Source organism: Cebus imitator, unplaced genomic scaffold (assembly GCF_001604975.1).
Source record: "Cebus imitator isolate Cc_AM_T3 unplaced genomic scaffold, Cebus_imitator-1.0 Scaffold243, whole genome shotgun sequence".
NCBI classification, from domain to species: Eukaryota; Metazoa; Chordata; class Mammalia; order Primates; family Cebidae; genus Cebus; species Cebus imitator.
The window spans coordinates 952,676-967,880 of NW_016107558.1; the positions used below are offsets into that span (position 1 = coordinate 952,676).

At 37.4% G+C, this 15,205-nt stretch overlaps 1 pseudogene; it reads left to right on the forward strand.

Moving 5' to 3' along the window:
• Positions 1 to 2,897: 2,897 nt before the first annotated feature.
• LOC119466950 lies at positions 2,898 to 3,338 on the forward strand (annotated as a pseudogene).
• Positions 3,339 to 15,205: the final 11,867 nt, after the last annotated feature.

The window sequence follows — 15,205 nt, forward strand, 5'->3', positions numbered from 1 at the left end:
GCTAGTATAAAGGATACATCCTCAAGGAAACCTAGTATACTAACAAGCAAATGGCTTAAACAGAGGAGCCCTTGATAAAGTAAGTGCTAAATAATTATTTCCTTAACCTTAGGATTGGAGATTGGAATTCTGTGTTCTATAGTGGTTTCTTATTATTCTTATGTAATAGTCTTGGCTCCTTGGTTGTAAGAAATGTGGACAAGTCTCACACCTGCCTCTCCATAAATGAATGAAGTGACACCTTAAATATTCCCCAGGCTTGCATCACCCTCTGGGGACCTCCCATAATCCTGGGTCCTCCGCAGTTCTATGGTGAGGCCACTAGATCACCATTGAAGGCTTTGGAAGACCACCATGTAAGCAAACCCCTAAATATTTTTAACAGACCCAAGGCTGACAGGAGTCAAACTTTATATATTAAGGGAATATTGAAAACACAGCTATTTCCAATAATTCATTATGCACCTGCTCATAAACACATTATACTTGTCACAGAACATATACCTGTAGTGTACTTTCCAGCGGGGACTAAATAACACTTACCTAATGAGAAGGCTGGTGTTGTTTTTTGATGTCAAGTGCCCCAAGGTTTCAACAGTGAAGGGCCGTCACAGTTGGTAGTCTTTTAAATGGGAAGTCCCCTGGCCATTGGCTGCCTATGGTATGTCAGTTACAGCTTGGGAACCACTGCACTTGGTGCAGGAGCGATTTCCCCCCTTGTCCTTACTCAGATCCATCATTAGACAGTTCCCTGAAGGTGAGCCTGGAAGTTTGCATAGTGGCCAGTGTAAGCCTTCAGGGAGAACTGGGGTGAATATTGCAGATTCATGTCAAGAAAAGCAATTATCTGTCAGAAGTGAAGAAAGCAGTCAAAGTGCCAGTGTACTGAAGAAAAGTGACCGCACCCAAAGCATTGTCTTTGGGATACCACATGTTATAAAGGAATATATATATTTTGAGTGTACAGGGGAGAGATACATTCAGAATAGGTTAATAAGGCGACCCAAACTGTGTCACACTGGGAGCCGTTGAAGGAACAGGATGCATGTGGAAACACCTGGGAGACCATGCTAGTTGCCCTCAAATGTTTTGAGGGTTGTCAAGAGGAAGATTTCCCCAGGAGCAGCGCAGGCAGAAATCAACGAAAAAGAATGGAAACCACACACACACACACACACACACACACACACACACACACACACACACACACACAGATTTATAACAGAGAGGGTGTCAAGGGGAATCCGTTCTAATAGCACTTTTCAGGAATGGAACAGATGTCTTGAGAGATACTGACTTATCTGTCACTTGAGACATTCAAGCCTTGACATCACAACCACGTTGAAAGAATATTGCAATGGAACTCAAGCAGCTGATTGTGGAACTAAGTGACTTTAATTTCCAACCCTAGGACTGTGATTCTATGTACAGAGAACTTGAATCTTAAGTAGAGTATCCTTGTGAAACCCCTACAACTTGGATTGAAAATACATACTGAATTAAAATCAGTATGGTAGTAAGTTTCTCTGTAATGATCAGGAAACGTGCCAAAGTATATTTTAACATTTAGTTGCAGATAATTATGTAAGCTGATTTTGTATCAATGAATCTGAAGGTCTGATTTGGTCTTAGAAAATCATACTACACCCCAAGCCTGCTTCTAGGAAGTTACCCTTTCTGTTTTTAGCATTTGATTTGGTTGTCTGTCATCACCTAGAACACACATGCATACACATACAAATGCTGCTATAATGAGCATTTTAGGTTACTATATCACTTTTTTAAACCTCAAAACTTTTGTTATATAATGTCCATCTATTTGTAAACATCTCTTGTTGAAAGTCACCGATGATGCAGGTAGAAATGCTGTATTTCCAGCACTGTTAAGGCAAATCTGTGTATATCAAAGAGCTGATAACAATATGTACAAAAATTAGGTAGAAATTAGAGAAAACCACTTTCATCAAGGTAGAGGAGATGAGAGGAGCAGGTATCAGAGTCCCTGTCTCCTGGGACTCTCAGCTAGCCTAGATACTGGCTTACTGTCCTTGTTTGCTTTACGGTCAATAGTTGGCTTTGCATCTCAGAGGAGCTATGAAAGGGCTCAGAAAGGTTCGGCACTCCTTCTCCACATCAAAGGCCAGAAAGAGATAGAAGAGAATTAGGAGCAAATACATTTGTTTCCTTGCCACCCAAACTAGTATCAAAAAATGCCGAAGGCCGGGGTGGCCTGAGCTCCTCCATGACCCATAGTGCTTAACAAAACACCTGCAGAGAAAAGCATACCAGGGTAGAAGGGACTCTTCCACAAAGCATAGCCATGCCCTGCACAAGCACTGAGGAATGACGTATTTAGGAGTCTTGTGGGAAAACCGAACAAATTCTGAAGACAAAAAGGCACATAGTAAATGGTGTTCTGTTAGGGTGCTGATAATTCTGATGACACTCAGAAGCAAAGAAAAAGAGGATGTTCTCACATTTCAGAAGATTCATGGAATAGAGCCAATTCCCTGTGTTTCTTTGTTGTTCTAAAAAGAAAATCATTTTTTTTTGTTTTTATTTTCAATACAGAGGCAAAGAATTGGGTAACCATCTTTATTAATTAAAAGCATAATTGATCCCTGCAGCCTGGCTATTGTGCAGACAACCTCCTACTTGCTTCCCTGAGTGGTGATCGTCCTCCTAGATGTGGGCTAGCAAGCTGGCACTCGGTGACTGTGAAATTGCCTTGAAACCAGTCCCTAGATATTCTTTTCTTACGCCACTTTCAACTTAGGTTTGATCTATGAGGCCTTGACAATTTTAGTACTTTTGGCATATCTGTATGCTTAAAAAAAGTAATCATAAGAAGTGTCCTTTTCTCCTTTTTGCTGTAGGCCTGAGTGGTTGCTGCCGAAATGGGCAAGTTCATGAAGGCTGGGAATGTGGTGCTTGTTTTGGCTGGTTGCTACTCTGGATGCAAAGCCATCATCGTGAAGAACATTGATGATGACACCTCAGGTGGCCCCTACAGCCATGCTTTGGTGGCTGGAATTGACCCCTATCCCCGCAAAGTAACAGCTGCCATGGGCAAGATGAAGATTGCCAAGAGGTCAAAGACCAAGTCTTTTGTGAAAGTTTATGACTACAATCGCCTATTGCTCACAAGGTACTCTGTGGAATCCCTTTGGACAACACTGTCATCAATAAAGCTGTCTTCAGAAATCCTGCTGTGAAACGCAAGGCCCGATGAGAGGCCAAGGTCAAGTTTGAAGAGCAATACAAGACAGGCAAGAGTAAGTGGTTCTTCCAGAAGCTGCACTTTTAGATGCTTTGTTTTGGTCATTAGGGAAAAAAAGGTAACCATAATCTTACCGCCAGCTAAGGAGTGTGTGACAGTTATACGTACACTACCTGAAGAGCTTGATTCATAGGCACCACTCATCCTGTATTGGTGTCCTGTCGTCCCTTCCCCCCAGCCCCTGCATCCCACCCCAGCATCCTCCCTGTTTTTCCCTGAAGCAACATAATGTTTTCTTGTTCCATGAGAGCATTCTATTGGTATGAGGACTGTCTATGTCTTCAAGTACAGGAAGAACTGTGGGTTTCTCTGGATTCTAGGAGTACCTTGTAGGGCATGAGGCCACTCTCAGAGACAGGGCTTTGCTGAGCTATGAATGGAATGCCCTCTGGATTCCCCTGAAAGGAGGACGAGAAGTTCTAGATCCCTAACAGCCTTCAGGGTACCCAGGACTGACTGAAATGATCCAAGCTCAGAAATTGAATGCTCACCCACAGGGCCATAGGGGCCTGAGGCAAAACAGGGTGAGTCCAGCCATCCTCATAATGTCTGAGGAGAATTTAGGAGCATAAAAATTAGTCCAGTCAGTGATTTTGAAAGCAAAAATCAGATTAATAATGACTAATTGTTTAGTCCTGCAGTTGCTCTACAGAAATATAAAGCAAATCATATACGTAATTTAGAATGTTCTAGTAACCACATCAAAAATAATAAAAAGAAACAGATGAAGTTAATTTTAGTATTATATTTTATTTAACCCAACATATCTAAAATATTATTACTTCCTTCCAGACAAGTAAAAGCTGAGAGAATTTGTCACCACTAGACTGACCTTACAGGAAATGCTCAAAGGAGTCCTGCATCTGGAAGTGAAAAGACAGTAATGACCACCATGAAAACACACACAAGTATTAAACTCACTGGTAAAGCATATACACAAAGGTGAAAGAGAAAAGGATAAAAACTGATCACTACTGAAAATCATCACATCACTATGATAAATAGTAAGAGAGGAAGAAAGGAACAAAGGATATATAAAACAACCAGGTAACAATTAACAAAATAAGAGGAGTAACTCATTATTATCAATAATACCTTGAATATAAACAGCTTAAATTCCAGACTTAAAAGATATAGACTGGCTGAATGGATTAAGAGAATAAAAGCATGGCCCAACTACGTACTGCCCACAAGAAACTCACTTCACTTGTAAGGACACACATAGACTGAAAGTGAATGAATGGAAAAGATTCTGCACAGGCAGAAACAAAAAATAAGCAGGAGTGCTATACTTACATCACATAAAATAGACTTTATAGGCAAGAACTGTTAAAAGAGGCAAATGTTATTATGTAATGATAAAAGGATCAATTCAGCAAAAGGATACAACAATTGTAAATAAATACGCACTCAACACAGGAACACACAGATTCATAAGGTAAATATTATTAGATCTAAAGGGAGATATAGGCTCCAATACAATAATTGGCACTTTAGCACCCTATTCTCAGAATTGGACTGATCATCTAGAAAGAAAATCAGCAAAGCAACATTGTATTTCAGTTGTATTTCAAATGCACCCAACAGACATTTACAGAACACTTCATCCAACAGCTGCAGAATGCGCATTCTTTTCATCAGCACATGAAACATTCTCCAGGATAGATCATATGTTAGGCCACAAAACAAGTCTTAATGTATTTTAAATAATCGAAATCATAACAAGTTTCTTTTCTGAGTACAGTGGAATAAAACCAGAAATCACTAACCAGAGGAACTCTTGAAACTGAACAAATACATGAAAAGTAAATAACATGCTCCTTAGTAAACAATGGGTCAACAAAGAAATTAAAAAGAACATTTAAAAGCTTCTTGAAATGAATGAAAATGAAAACACAACATACCCAAATTTATGAGTTATAGCGAAAGCCAGTCTAAGAAGGAAGTTTATAGAAATAAACACCTACTTCATAAAAGTAAGGAAATTTCAAATAAACAGCCTAATGTGGGAGGTAAAAAAAGTTTATCTCAAGGAGATAGAAAGTAGGATGATGTTTACCAGAGGCTGGGAAGGGGGTTAGGAGGTCGGAAAGAGGTGGGTTAATGGGTACAAAAGTACAGTGAGGTGAAGAAGTAAGTTCTGGTGTTTGACAGCAAACAGGATAACTATAGTTTACAACAATTTATTGCAATAGCCAGAAGATTTGAAACGTTTCCAACACAAAAAAATAATAAATGTGTGAGGTGACTGATATCCTAATTACTCTGATTTGATCATTACACATTATATTCATGTATCAAAATATCACATATGGAAGCAGGGCAAGATGGCGGAACAGAAGGCTCCACCTATCATCCCTTCCTCTTAAGCTTCCACCCCATTGCAAGGACACCAAGTTAAGAACTATCTATATCGAAAAAATACCTTCTTAAGAACCAAAACTCAGGTGAGCACTCATAGTACTTGGTTTTAACTTCATATTGCTGAAAGAGGCACTGAAGAGATACAAAAAACAGTCCTGAATCACCACTGAATTGCCACGATGCCACCCCTGCCCCACCCCAGGCAGCAGTGAGTCCCAGTACTGAACTAAGCTCAGAGATGGACTCATGGGGCATGCAACATACTGAGACACCAGCTGGGGACACCAAGAGAGTGCTGGCATCACCCCTCCCCTAACCTCAGGGTGCACAGCTCACAGCTCCAAAGGAGGCCTTCTCTTTTCACTTGAGGAGAGGAGAAGGAAGAATGAGGAGGATTTTGTCTTGCGTCTTGGATAACAGCTAAGCCACAGCAGGATAGGGCACTGGTCAGACTCATGAAGCCCCCATTCCAGGCCATTGCACCAAGACAATATTTCTAGACACACCCTGGGCCAGAAGGGAACCCCGTATCTTGAAAGGAAGAACTCATCCTGGCAACATTTATCACCTATTAACTGAAGATCCCTTGGGCCCTAAATAACCAGCAGCAGTAACCAGGTACTACATTGAGGGCCTTGGTGAGCCTCTGAGACTTGCTGGCTTCAGGTATCAACACTGCCACAGTAGGTAAAGGACCAAGTGGACTCTTAGGACTTGATTCTTGGATGGCATTTCTCAACCTGCCCTGGGCAGAGGGGAGCCTGCCACCCTGAAGTGTGAGTACCAGGCTAGGCAACATTCCAAGAAAGTGTGACCTCACCAAATGAACTAAATAAGGCACCAGGGACCACTGGAGAAACAGAGATATGTGACCTTTCAGACAGAAAATTCAAAATAGCTGTGTTGAGAAAATGCAAAGAATTTCAAGATAACACAAAAGGAATTCAGAATTCTATCAGATAAATTGAACACAGACATTGAAATAAATAAAAAAGAATCAAACAGAAATTCTGGAGCTGAAAAATGCAATTGGCATACTGAAGAATGTATCAGAGCTCTTTAATAGCAGAATAAAGAATTAGTGAGCTTGAAGACAGGATATTTGGAAATACACAGAGGAGAAAAAAGAAAAAAGAAATAAAAATGAAACACACCTACAGGATCTATAATAGAAAATAGCCTTAAAAGGACAAATCTGTTATTGGCCTTAAAAAGGAGGTAAAGAAAGAAATAGGGTAGAAAGTTTATCCAAACAGATAATAGAAAACTCCCCAAACCTAGAGAAAGATATCAATATCCAAGTACAGCAAGGTTATAGAACACAAAGCAGTATTAACCCAAAGAAGACTACCTCAAGGAATTTAATAATCAAACTCTCAAAGGTCAAGGATAAAGAAAGGATCCTAAAAGCAGCAAAAGAAAAGAAACAAATACCACACAATGGAGCTCTAATACGTCTGGCAGCAGACTTTTCAGTGGAGACCTCACAAGGCAGGAAAGAGCAGCATGACATATTTAAGGTGCTGAAGAAAAACAAAACAAAACAAAAAAACAACAAAAAAACCCTTTTACTCTAAAATAGTATATCGAGTGAAAATATCCTTCAAACGTGAAGGAGAAATAAAGACTTTCCAAGACAACAAAAGTTGAGGAATTTCATTAATACTAGACCCATCCTACAAGAAATGCTAAAGGAATACCTCAGTCAGAAAGAAAAGGACATTAATGAGCAATAAATAATATCCTGAAAGTACAACAGCAATGGGTAATAGTCAGTAAACAGAAAAACACAGAATATTATAACACTGTAAACTGTGGTGTGTAAGCTACTCTTAAGTAGAATGATTCCAAGATGAACCAATAAAAAATAATAACTACAACAACTTTTCAAGTCATTGTACGATAAGATGTAAATAGAAACAACAAAAACTTAAAAAGTAAGGAGGTAAAGTTATGGCAAGTTTTTAATTAGTTTTCTTTTTGCTTGTTTGTTTGTTTATGCAAATAGTATTAAGTTGTTATCAGGGTAAAATAATGGGTTATAAGATAGTATTTTCAGTCTTCATGGTAACCTCAAACCAAAAAACATACAATGAATACACAAAAAATAAAAAGCAAGAGACTAAGTATCATATCATCAGAGAAAACCAACTCCACTAGGGGAAGGCAGGAATAAAATAAAGAAAGAAGATCATGAAACAACCAGAAAATCACTGACAAAATGACAGGAGTAAGTCCCTACTTATCAATAATGACATTGAATGTAAGTGGAACTAAATGCTCCAATCAAAAGACATAGACTTGCTGAATAGTAAAAAGTAAGACCCATTGATCTGTAGCTTACAAGAAACACACTTCACCTATAAAGACACACATAGACTGAAAATAAAGGTAGAGAAAAAGACATTCCAAAACAATGGAAACCAAGAAAAGAGCAGTTGTTGCTATACTTATATCAGACAAAATAGACTTCAAGACAAAAATTATAAGAAGAGACAAAGAAGGTTACTATATAATGATAAACAGGTGAAGTCAGAAAGAGGATATAACAATTTTAAATATATATGCACCAAACACTGGAGCACCCAGCTATATAAAGGAAATATTAACAGAGCTAAAGAGAGAGGCCCCAAATCAATAATAGTGGGAGACCTCAATACCTCACTTTCAGCATCAATCTTCCAGACAGAAAATCAGATTATCTTCCAGACAGAAAATCATCAAAGAAATATTAGACTTAATATGCACTATAGACCAGATGGATCTAATAGATATTTACAGAACATTTCATCCAAGAGCTGCACAATACATATTGATTTCTCAGCACATGGATCATTACCAAAGATAGACCATATGTTATGTTACAAAACAAGTATTAAAACATTCAAAAAAATTGATGTAATGTTAACTATCTTCTCTGACCACAATGGAAAAAACCTAGAAATTAATAAGAGGAATTTTGGAAACTATACAAATACATGGAAATTAAACAATAGGCTACTGAATTCATTGACCAGTGGGTCAATGAAAAAATTAGGAAGAAAGTTGAAAAATTTCTTGAAACAAACGATAATGGAAACACAACATACCAAAACAAAAGCAGTACTAAGAGGGAAGTTTATAGCTGTAACTGCCTACATCAAAAAAAGAGGGAAAACTTCAAATAAATAATCTAATGATGCATCTAAGAACTAGAAAAGCAAGAGCAAACTAAATCCAAAATTAGTAGAAGAAAGGAAATAATAAAGATCAAGTACAAATAAGTGAACTTGAAATAAAAAATACAAAAGATTAATGAAACAAAAGTTAATTGTTTGGAAAGTTAAACAAAATTGACAAACCTTTAGCTATACTAAGAAAAAAGAGAGAAGGTTCAAATAAATAAAATCAGAAATGAAAATAAAAACTTTACGACTGATACTGCAGCAATTCAAACGATCATTAGTGGCGACTATGAGCAACTATATACCAACAAATTGGAAAACCCAGAAGAAATGGACAAATTGTCAGATACATACAATCTACCAAGATTAAGCCAGGAAGAAATCCAAAATCTGAACAGACCAATAAAAAGTAACAAGATTGAAGCCATAATAAAAAGTCTCCCAGTAAAGAAAAGCTCAGGACCTGATGGCTTGACTGCTGAATCCTACCAAACATTTAAATAACTAATACCAATCCTACTCAAACTATTCCAGAAATAGTGGAGGAGGGAATGCTTCCAAACTGATTCTACAAAGCCAGTATTACCCTGAGACCAAACCAAAGAACACCAAAAAAAGAGAACTATAGGCCAATATCTCTGATGAATCTTGATGCAAAAATCCTCAACAAAATAATAGCAAACTGAATTCAACAATACATTATAAAGATCACACTCATCATGAGCAAGTTGGATTTATCCCTAGATGCAAGGACGGTTCAACATATGCAAGTCAATCAGTGTGACACATCACATCAACAGAATAAAGGATAAAAACCATATGATAATTTCAATGGATGCTGAGAAAGCATTTGATAAAATTCAACATCCCTTCATAAAAAAAAAAAAAAGTCGAAAAACTGGGAATGGAAGAAACACACGTCAACATAATAAAAGCCACATATGACAGACCCACAGCTAGTATCATACTAAATGGGGAAAAACTGAAAGCCTTTCTTCTAACATCTGGAACACCGTAAAAATACCCACTGTTACCACTGTTATTCAACATAGGACTGGAAGTCCTAGCTAGAGCAATCAGACAAGAGAAAGATATAAATGTCATTTAAATTGGAAGGAAAGAATTCAAACTTGCCTTGTTTGTAGATGATATAATCTTATATTTTAGAAAAACCTAAAGATGTATATTTTAGAAGAACCAAAAGACTACACAAGAAAATTTTTAGAACTGGTAAATTCAGTAAAGTAGCAGGATACAAAATCAACATACAAAAATCACTAGCATGATTCATATGCCAAAAGTGAACAATGTAAAAAAAAAAAAAGCAATCCCACTTACAAGAGCCACACATAAAATTAAATACCTAGGAATTAAGCAAAGAAGTGAAAGATCTCTATCATGAAAACTATAAAACCCTGATGAAATAAATTGAAGAAGACACCAAAAATGGAAAAAGATTCCATGTTCATGAACTGGAATAATCAATATTGTTAAAATGTCCATACTACCCAAAGCAATCTACAGAGTCAATGTAATCTACAGAGTCAATGCAATCCCCACCAAAATACCAATGACATTCTTCACAGAAATAGGAAAAAATAATTCTAAAATTAATATGGAACCACAAAATACCCAAAATAGCCAAGGCTATTGTAAGCAAACAAAACAACACTGGAAAAATCACATCCTGACCTCAAATTATACTACAAAGCAATAGTAACCTACAGGCATAAAAACAGATACATAGACCAATGGCACAGAAGAAAGAACCCAGAAACAAATCCACCCACCTACAGTTAACTCATATTTGACAAAGGTACCAAGAACATATACTGAGGAAAAGACAGTCTCTTTAATAAGTGGCACTGGGAAAACTGGATATCCATATAAGGAAAAATAAAACCAGACCCTTAACTCTCATTATATATAAACATAAAATAAAAATGGATTAAAGACTTAAATCTAAGACCTCAAACCATGAAACTACTACAAGAAAACTTTGGGGAAAATCTATAGGACATTGGTCTGGGCACAAATTTCTTGAGCAATACCCCAGAAGCATAGGTAACCAAAGTAAAAATGGACAAATGGGATCACATCAAGTCAAGAAGCTTCTGCACAGCAAAGGATACGATCAGCAAAGTGAAGATACAACCCATGGAATGGGAAAAAATGTTTGCAAGATACCCATCTGACAAGTGATTATTACCAGACTATAGAAGGAGCTCAAATGAGTCTATAAGAAAAAAATTCTGTAATCTGATCAAAAGATAGATAAAATATTTGAATAGACATTTCTCAAAAGAAGACATACAAGTGGAAAACAGGCATATGAAGAAAGGCTTAATATCATTGATCATCAGAAAAATGCAAAGCAAAACTACAATGAGATATGACCTCACCCCAGTTAAAAGTTATATATGCTAAAGACAGGCAATAACAAATGCTGATGAGGATGTGGAGAAAAGGAAACCCTTGTACACTGTTGGTACAGTGTAAATTTAGTTTACTAACTTATTGCTGATGTCAAATACTAGAATGTAAACTCATGGATGTAAATTGAATGTAAATTAGTACAATCGGTATGGAGGATACTTTAGAGGTTCTACAAAAAACTAAAAATTGAGCTAACATGTGATCCAGCAATTCCACGCCTGGCTATATATCCAGAAGAAAGGAAATCAGTATAAAGAAGAGATACCTGCATCCCTATGCTTGTTGCAGCACTGTTTACAATAGCTAAGATTTAAAAGCAATCAAGTGTGCATCAACAGATGAATGGATAAAGAAAACATGGTACATCCCCTTTATCGTTTTTTATTGCATCTATTTGATTATTCTCTCTTTTCTTTTTTATTAATCTGGCTAGTGGTCTATATTGTTGATCTTTTTGAAAAACCAGCTCCTGGATTTATTGATTTTTTGAAAGGTTTTTTGTGTCTCTATCTCCTTCAGTTCTGCTCTGATCTTAGTTATTTCTTGTCTTCTGCTAGGTTTTGAGTTTTTTTGATCTTGCTCCTCTAGTTCTTTCAATTTTGATGATAGGGTGTCTATTTTAGATCTTTCCTTGCTTCTCATTATTGCTATATATTTTCCTCTACACACTGCTTTAAATGTGTCCCAGAGATTCTGGTATGTTGTGTCTTTGTTCTCGCTGGTTTCAAAGAACATCTTTATTTCTGCCTTCATTTCATTTTTTATCCAGTCAACATACAAGAGCCAGTTGTTCAGTTTCCATGAAGCTGTGTGGTTCTGTGTTAGTTTCTGAATTCTGAGTTCTAACTTGATTGCACTGTGGTCTGAGAGGCTGTTTGTTATGATTTCTGTTCTTTTGCATTTGCTGAGGAGTGATTTACCTCCAATTATGTGGTCAATTTTAGAGTAGGTTGATGTGGTGCTGAGAAGAATGTATATTCTGTGGATTTGGGGTGGAGAGTTCTGTAAATGTCTATTAAGTTTTCTTGCTCCAGGTCTGAGTTCAAGTCCTGGATATCCTTCTAATTTTCTTTCTGGTTGATCTGTCTAATATTGACAATGGGGTGTTAAAGTCTCCCACTATAATTGTGTGGGAGTCTAAGTCTCTTTGTAAGTCATTAAGAACTTGCCTAATGTATCTGGATGCTCCTGTATTGGGTGCATATATGTTTAGGATCATTAGCTCTTCTTGTTGCATTGATTCTTTTACCATTATGTAATGTCCTTCTTTGTCTCTTTTGATCTTTGTTGGTTTAAAGTCTATTTTATCAGAGATGCGAATTGCAACGCCTGCTTTTTTTTGCTCTCCATTTGCTTGGTAAATCTTCCTCCATCCCTTTATTTTGAGCCTTTGTGTATCCTTGCATGTGAGATGGGTTTCCTGGATACAGCACACCGATGGGTTTTGGCTTTTTATCCAATTTGCTAGTCTGGGTCTTTTGATTGGGGCATTTAGCCTATTTACATTTAGGGTTAATATTATTATATGTGAATTTGATCTTGCCATTTGGATGCTAGCTGGCTGTTAAAGGGGATATCACCACAGATTCCACAGAAATACAAACCATCATCACAGGTCATTACAAACAACTCTATGAACATAAACTAGTAAACCTGGAAGAAATGGATAAATTCCTGGACACTTGCATCCTCCCAAGCATAAACCAGGAAGAAGTCAAAACCTTGAATAGATCAATAACAAGGTCTGAAGTTGAGACAGCAATTAAGAGCCTACCACTCAAAAAAAGCCCAGATCCAGATGGGTTCACAACCAAATTCTACGAGACATACAAAAAGGAGCTGGTACCATTCCTTCTGAAACTATTCCAAACAATCCAAAAAGAGGGAACCCTTCCCAAATCATTTTATAAGACCAACATCATCCTGATACCAAAACCTGGCAGAGACTCAGCAAGAAAAGAAAACTTCAGGCCAATATCCATGATGAACATAGATACAAAAATCTTCAATAAAATACTGGCAAACCGATTGCAACAGCATAACAAAAAGCTTACCCACCATGATCAAGTAGGCTTCATCCCAGGGATGCAAGGCTGGTTCAACATACGCGAGTCTATAAATGTAATTCACCACATAAACAGAACCAAAAACAAAAACCACATAGTTATCTCAATTGATGCAGAGAAAGCCATTGACAAAATTCAACAGCCTTTTATGCTAAAAACCCTCAATAAACTAGGTATTGACAGAATGTATCTCAAAATAATAAAAGCAATTTATGACAAACCAACAGCCAATATCATACTGAATAGGCAAAAACTGGAAGCATTCTCTTTGAAATCTGGCATTAGACAAGGATGCCCTCTCTCACTACTCCTATTCAATATAGTATTGGAACTTCTAGCCAGAGCAATCAGGAAAGAAAAAGAAATAAAGGGCATTCAAATAGGAAAGGAGGAAGTCGAATTGTCTCTCTTTGCAGGCAACATGATTGTATATCTAGAAGACCCCATTGTCTCAGCCCCAAATCTCCTGAAACTGATAAGCAACTTCAGCAAAGTCTAAGGATACAAAATCAATGTGCAAAAATCACATGCATTCCTATACACCAATAACAGACTTGAAGGAGAGCCAAATCAAGAACGAACTGCCATTCACAATTGCTACAAAGAGAATAAAATACCTAGGAATACAACTAACAAGGAACATAAAGGACCTCTTCAAGGAGAACTACAAACCACTGCTCAACGAAATAAGAGAGGACACAAACAGATGGAGAAACATTCCATGTTCATGGTTAGGAAGAATCAATATCGTGAAAATGGCAATATAGCCCAAAGTAATTTACAGATTCAACGCTATCCCCATTAAGCTACCAATGACCTTCTTCACAGAACTGGAAAAAACCACCTTAAACTTCATGTGGAACCAAAAGAGAGCCCACAGAACTAAGTCAATTCTAAGCAAAAAGAACAAAGCTGGAGGCATCACACTACTGGACTTCAAACTATACTACAAGGCTACAGTAATCAAAACAGCATGGTACTGGTACCAAAACAGAGATATAGACCAATGGAACAGAACAGAGGCCTTGGAGGCAACACAACACATCTACAGCCATCTGATCTTTGACAAACCTGACAAAAACAAGCAATAGTGAAAGGAGTCCCTGGTTAATAAATGGTGTTGGGAAAACTGGCTAGCCATGTGCAGAAAGCAGAAACTGGACCCCTTCCTGACACCTTACACTAAAATTAACTCCAGATGGATTAAAGACTTAAACATAAGACCTAACACCATAAAAACCCTAGAAGAAAATCTAGGCAAAACCATTCAGGACATAGGCATAGGCAAGGACTTCATGACCAAAACACCAAAAGCATTGGCAACAAAAGCCAAAATAGAAAAATGGGACCTAATCAAACTCCACAGCTTCTGCACAGCAAAAGAAACAGTCATTAAAATTAATCAGCAACCAACAGAATGGGAAAAATTTTTGCAATCTACCCATCTGACAAAGGGCTGATATCTAGAATCTACAAACAACTGAAACAGATTTACAAGAAAAAAACAAACAAGCCCATTCAAAAGTGGGCAAAGGACATGAACAGAAACTTTACAAAAGAAGACATCCATGAGGCCAAAAAACATATGAAAAAAATGCTCATCATCACTGGTCATTAGAGAAATGCAAATCAAAACCACATTGAGATACCATATCAGGCCAGTTAGAAAGGCGATCATTAAAAGGTCTGAAGACAACAGATGCTGGAGAGGATGTGGAGAAATAGGAACACTTTTACACTGTTGGTGGGAATGTAAATTAGTTCAACCATTGTTGAAGACAGTGTGGCGATTCCTAAGGACCTAGAAACAGAAATTCCATTTGACCCAGCAGTCTCATTACTGGGTATATATCCAAAGGATTATAAATCATTCTACTGTAAGGACACATGCACAC